This window comes from Brassica oleracea, chromosome C2, assembly GCF_000695525.1.
Source record: "Brassica oleracea var. oleracea cultivar TO1000 chromosome C2, BOL, whole genome shotgun sequence".
Classification (NCBI taxonomy): domain Eukaryota; kingdom Viridiplantae; phylum Streptophyta; class Magnoliopsida; order Brassicales; family Brassicaceae; genus Brassica; species Brassica oleracea.
The window spans coordinates 38992052-38999335 of record NC_027749.1 but is presented as its reverse complement, the minus strand read 5'-3'; positions in this window follow the sequence as shown (position 1 = coordinate 38999335).

Sequence of the window (7284 nt, the reverse complement as noted above, 5' to 3'; positions counted from 1 at the left end):
GTCAACAATCAGGTGCTGTGAAAGATTAAGCATTGTACGACGGCTGCGTCCATGTGGTCTTTGCTTGAGAGATTGTACATGTCAAGATCGTTTGCAAATCGAATCTTTGTTCAATCACATTTCTACACGTTTAAGCGTGATGGATCCAAGTCTATTGAGGTGAATGTTGATGATTTCCTAAAGATTGTAGCTGAGATGAGTAGCATGAACATCAGTGTAACTGATGAGATCCAAGCGATCGTGTTCTTGAATTCTCTACCGATGAGCTATGATCAACTCAAGCATACTTTGAAGTATGGTAAAGAGTCCCTAATTCTGGAAGAGGTGTGCTCTGCTGAAAGGTCTAAGCAGCGCGAGGTTCAGGAGATGAGCAAATCTGAGAAGGGAGCTGTTTTTTTTTGTGCGACGAGAAGGGAGCTGCTACAGTCTTATATACTGATGATAAGGGAATGAACTCAAGAAGAGACTCACGTGGAGGTAAAATGCATCGAAGTAAGGCAAAGACAAGGAAAGTGGTGTGTTGGTACTGTAAGAAAGAAGGACACTTAAAGAAAGATTGTTTTGCCATGAAGAGAAACATGGGTAACGATGATGATGGAGAAACTACAGTGGCTATAGAGCAACTTGATACAGGAAATGCATTAAATGTCTCAATGGATGTCTCGAATAGTGATTGGGTGATTGGCTCTGGCTGCACACATCACATGACTTCCCGGAGAGATTGGTTTGTGGAGTTCTCTGAGAAGGATACAAGCAAGATTCTTTTGGGGGATTATCACTCCGTGGAGACTCTTGGTACTGGCACAATCAGAGTCAACACTCATGGAGGCTCGGTTAAATATTTGAAGAATGTTGGATATGCGCCCACACTGAGAAGAAACCTTATATCAACATGGACTCTGGACAAACTTGGCTTTACACATGTTGGTGCTGATGGAAGAATCAAGTTTCAGAAGAATGGTAAGCTGGCGTTGCAGGTTATTCTGAGAAATGGATTGTACATACTCGATGGTGAAACTGTTACTGAGGAAGTGTGTCAAGCTGAGAGTTCTAAGAGTCAGATATCTATTTGGCACAGCAGGCTTGGTCACATGAGCTACAAGAACTTGCAGGTCCTTGTGAAACAAGGAGTTTTGAGTAAGAAAGACATTGGAAAGGAGGTGTTTTGTGAGCATTGTGTTGTTGGGAAGGCAAAGCGAGTTAGCTTCGAGTCTGGAAGGCATGAAACACAGTGTGTTCTCGAATATATTCATGCGGACTTATGGGGCTCTCCAAATGTCATTCCATCGATATCTGGTAGTCAATACTTTTTGTCTCTCGTTGATGATCATTCCAGGAAGGTTTGGCTATATTTTTTTAAGAAAAAAGATGACACCTTTGCCAACTTTTGTGAGTGGAAGAAGCTTGTAGAAACTCAGGTTGATAAGAAGGTTAGGTACATACGTACTGATAATGGCCTCGAGTTCTGTAATCCAGCATTCAACCAATTCTGTAAGAAAGATGGGATTACAAGACATCGTACGTGCACTTATACACCACAGCAAAATGGTGTGGCTGAGCGCATGAACCGTACATTGATGGAGAAGGTGAGGTGTCTGTTGTGTGAGTCATGACTAGGGAAAAGGTTTTGGGCAGGGGCAGCTGCAATCTCTGCATACATGGTGAATAGATCACCATCATCGAGCATCTGCTTCAAGACTCCAGAGGAGGTTTGGCTGAATAAGATGCATGGGTATGTACACATGAGGAAGTTTGGGTTAGTAGTGTTTGTATATGTAAACCAGGGGAAGCTAAAACCGAGGGCGTTGAAGGGAATCTTTATTGGTTATCCTATAGGAACCAAAGGATATAAGATTTGGATGATGGAAGGAGATCAATGTGTTGTGAGTAGAAATGTGAAGTTTCAAGAAGCTCATGTATATAAGGATGTGGTTGGGATGAAGATGACAGAGGTTGTTGAAGAAGAGGTTCATCATGTGTCTGAAGCTGAGGTTCGAGATATGTCAGTCAAAAATGTATCATCACTTGAACATTCTGGAGAGTGATCTTGATGACATTCCAGAATTTGTTCATGAAGACACTGCAAGGTCAAGCTTGTCAAACTATCAGTTAGCAAGAGACAGACCAATGAGACAGATTGTACCTCCCGTCAGATTTCATGATTATGATTTTACGGAGGATGAGATCGCTTGCTCTTTATATAGCAGAGGTGATCAATGTAGAAGATCCTTATGACTTTGCTGAAGCTATAGAAAGTCATGATAGGAAGAAGTGGACTGCAGCATCTGATGAGATGGATTCCCTCAGGCGAAATCAAACTTGGGTTCTAGTTGACAAGCCAGTGAATAGAAAGATCATAAGCTGTCGATGGTTATATAAAGTGAAACTAGGGATCGAGGGACTTGAACATGAACGTCATAGAGCAAGGCTAGTTTCTCAAGGCTTTACACAGAAAGAGGGAATCGATTACCAAAGGTTTTTGCACCTGTTGTCAAACATGTTTCCATCAGGATGCTTCTGTCTTTAGTGGTGAACTTGAATCTTGAACTGGAGCAGATGGATGTGAAAACAGCATTTCTTCATGGGAGTTTAGATGAGGACCTGTATATGTATCAACCAGAATGATATGTGGTTAAGGGCAAAGAAAATCAGGCGTCCTTACTAAAGAAGTCCTTGTATGGCTTGAAACAGTTACCACGGCAGTGGAACAAACGGTTTGATCAGTTCATGAAGGCTCAAGGCTTCTGTAGAAGCAAACACGACATGTGTGTATACACAAAGAAGGTCTCAGAAGGAGATTACATAGATCTACTCTTATATGTAGATGATATGCTCATTGCGACTGTTGGGGTCTAAAGCGGTTACGACGAAGTTAACGTCCAAATCTCCGAAGAAGAAAACTAAAAACCTTCTTCGACAAATACTTTTTCGAAATAGATTCTTCCTTACGAAATGCTTTGCGGAGGAAACACTAGACATCGGACAAGAGCTCGAAAAGGGTAGCTACGTAGCGACCGGGCTCGAGCCGAAGCACGGTCGCTACATAGCGACCGAGCTCTTCCAAAACGTCGATACGACATTAGTCCATGCATTCTCGTCTACCCTTCGATGCTATCTCCCGAAGACCGTAGCGAACCCATTTCATGTTTTCCGCCATTCTAAGTCATCGATCAAACTTTACGGTAAAAACCGCGGAAAGTTCACTCATTATCGAAAGAAGCCGTAATAAACGCTTCGAGTCAAAAGACGGCCCAAAGGGACCTAAGACATGACTCGAGGCCCAACAGCCCGTAAGCCGCATGACGGTTTACGCTTGGTTTGCAAGGAAAGATAAATGTCAAGTTTCCGCAGATAAATACGAAATTTTGAAGATAATTACGAAGATCGGAAAAAATGGAATATCTCCATTTTTATGCTATGGTGGCTTAAGGGCAGAAGAGGAAAAGCGTAAACTGACCTAGGAGCCAGTATATAAGGAGTCATAGGCTAGAGGCATAGAGAGGAATTTTTCAGAGCAAACTTAGCACTTAGAGCAATTAGGCATATTTCCGTTTTTGTTATTCGAGCTGCGACTCAACTAGGTTATTGCCGTCTTAGGGTTTTAGAACTAGGAATTTCGCCGACAGCTCTCGTAGCCCAGGCTCTTACCTTGTTGTAACGCTCAAACGCGAATTCGGAATAAGATCTATTTTGCTCTCTTTTTGATTTCTTATACTTTATCGTTGTTATTCTCGTGTTCTGATTGCTTGGCGTGTAGTATTAGCAGATATTCGGGACCTCTGGGAAACTAAGCAAGTACATCGTCAACAAAGAGGTTCAGTACCTTGACATCAAGTACCTTATGGCATGCCACATCATGCGTGATGAAGAGACCTACAGCTTCTTTGAGGGGGGTACGGATCAATCTAACTCTCAACCACATCACGCTCAACCAGACATGTCAACTGACGACGCGGATAACATGCAGACTCCTCTTAACGGAAGCAGTGGAACTGATCTCCACACTCCTGCAGCGGATGTATCCGCGGCCAACGTACCAGCCAACGCCGCGGCGCTCGAGGAGTTTAAAAAGATGTTCGCCACCTACGAAAAGAGGTCGGAAGAACAGGAAAAGCTCGTGAGCACCCTGACCAAACAAGTTGAAACTTTAACGGCAAGGACTCGAGCAATCCGCCCCCGCGAAACCACTAAAATCCGCGGGAAAAGACTCGACTTCGCAACCCCACTCGACAGGCCTGGAGCCACGCAGGAACGACCTTCGGGTCAAAACCCTAGCGAGAAATCTCCCATCGAAAAGGAAAACCTTGAAAGTCCTCCGCCTTCCGCGAAGGATTCGAAGGATAACGAAGTCGAGCAAGTCGACCTGGATCCTAGCGATGTCTCCAACGATACTGATGAGGACGTCGACAGACATCCAAGGAGGACCAGAAGCCGATTCGCTCGGGAAAGCTCTCCGTTCGACAAACCAATGACAGAAGAGGAGGAAATCCTCTATTGAAACGAACCGGAAGAGCTGACTGAAAAGTAAACCGAAAGAATAACAAATCTCCAGCCTCGCAAGACGTCGCTGACGCCTGAAGATTCATTCTTCGACGAAATTTCCTTCCTCGATAAAAACACTTTCTTGGAAGACCAGACAGTCATACGCACTAACATCTTCTCAAAACATATCCTTCGCGAAGGCCCAAAACGGTATTTTTTACCATTAAGTTTGTTGCTGATCACAACAAACTCTTAACGTCCTAAATAGACTTAGCCATCTCGTGGAAATGACTCTCGTACATCCGACACAAGGATAGTAGCGCTATAAAAGAAATCCAAAATTTTTGGTCAGCACTTCCAGGAGGCTTAAAAATTATCCTTGGAGAGATGCTCTGTTCCAACCATACAAGTCGTATAAGCCGAGAACCTATCGCGGATTTTAAATCGGTATGGAATCAGGATGAAACTGAAACGGGATATGTAAGTCAAATTAGTCATTGCACCCTCTAAAACAAGGAGTAAGCCTAGGTCGTGCCCTAAACCCAGCGTACTGGTCTCTAACTTCTCCAGGCATAGTATCAAAAACTTTGATACGAGATACCAAAATTTGTCTCTTTGCCAATATTCGAGCATCTTCAGAAATCCCGCAAGTTTACACACTGCGGAAAACTCTCGAAACAGATCACAGATATAGCATTTCACACAGAGTTAGATTACGAGATGACAACTCGTAGTCTTCCTTCTACACCCATATAAAATGCCATCGGCAGCAACATGCCAGATAACCTCTACATAAAAACTAGACCGTAAAGGTCTCACTGGAAAACAAGTCATAAGAACCTTAACTCCAAGATGAACTACGAAAGGCTTGATCCCTTCAACAAGCGTTCGTAGGGAGCCGTCATAAGGCGCATCCCCAATCTTATCGCGTTCTACTTGTAGAAGAGCGAGACGGCAATTTACCACGGAGCTTTTCGACCATTAATTCCGCCTAACTCACCTAACTTGCCTAACTTGCCAAGCCACCCGCTAGAACCTAACGCTAGAAGCTCATGGTTCTGATACAAGTTGAAATTCAGAAAATGGATAGCCCTCGACAAACCGCGAACGATCCAGGACGCCCTCCACAAGGCAATGGACTACATCATGATCGAGGAAGAAACGAAAGTCTTATTGCAAAAACATAAGTCGGCAAGACCATCCTCGAAAGACGTAGATCCAAAAGCAAAAAAGAAGAACTCTCGTAACGACAAGTATGTCCATCACGAGGGGGAAGATCTTCAAGGAGCGCACAATTACGCAATCGGCTCGGACCAGGGCCGAACCACGGGTAATACGTGGACTCGCAACCAAGGATATGATGAAAACACCTTCTGCGAGTTCCACCAGTCCCAAGGACACTCCACGACTAACTGCAAAGTCTTGGGAGCAAGGATGGCCGCAAAGCTACTAGCTGGAGAGCTCTCGGAAGAGACCAGCGGGAAAGAACTCATCCTCGAGGCTGATTGCCCCCCGAAGCCGGACATAAATCCTCCCGCGGAGAGATCTCCTCAAAGATACCAATCTGGGGATAAACGGGGCAGAAGGCCAGACGACAAGGGGAACGATAACAATAGTCGCAGAGTCAACATGATCATTGGAGGATCGCAATTCTACAGCGATGCGGTTTCGGCCATCAAGGCTTACCAGCGGAAGGCGGAGTCGAGCGCAAACTGGCCTACACGGTATCCTACCCGAGATGATCAGAATTGCTCAATCACCTTCACGACGGAGGAAACCGGCGGGATCGATCAACCTCACTGCGATCCGCTCGTCATAGATCTCGTCATACGAGATCTGGAAGTCGGAAGAGTACTCATTGACACGAGAAGCACGGTCAATGTAATCTTCCGCGACACTCTCAATCGGATGAGCATCGAACTCGGTGAAGTAACTCCAACGCCGAAACCGCTCACAGGTTTTTTAGGCGAAGTATCGATGACCCTCGGGTCAATCCAGCTGCCAGTCATGGCCAAGGAGATCACAAAAATCGTCGAATTCGGGGTGGCCGATCATCCTGCCATCTACAACGTGATCATGGGAACCCCATGGCTCAACGCCAAGCAAGCCGTTCCGTCAACGGACCACCTGGGTGTCAAATTCCCGACCCTAAAAAGAGACGCAGCTATCTGGGAATGTCAGAAACAGTCGCGACTATGCTTCCTCGCGGAGCACAAGTTAAGGCAGATGATGACCTCTGCAACGGCAAATCACAAACGCACGAAGATAGATAAATCTTCGACCAAAAACGTTTCAAGAAAAGACGATTTAACATCGTCTGCTGACGCAAACGTTTCGGGTGTCGAAACTCAGCACGAGTCCAAAGCCGACACTACGACTCAACCGGAACATCCGGAAGAAAACGCTGACCCGGCCACGGTCATCACGATCAAGGCGATCAGCACGGCGACAATCGCCGAATAAAAACGCTCGCGGCATAACATAGAAAGAGCCTAAATGTCCATCCTCGTATCCTCGGGCTTCTTCGAGGTTGCATCTGCACACCGAGCTTCACAATAAGTTACAATGGCTACTTCAAAGGAAAGAGAGGTCTTAGACAAGGCTCCCTATCTGTTCGTCATTGCAAGAAGTTTTTTAGAGATTTCAAAAAAATTTACTACAATATGCGTCGCTCCATTTTAAGACACTTGCGATTCAATTAACGCAAAAGTCTCAAAACACGCTTAGAAAATCTACAAACGTTAATACTCTTGTCAGCAGCCTCGTACGGCCCAAAATCGCAAAACAATCTCTCTTCAGCAC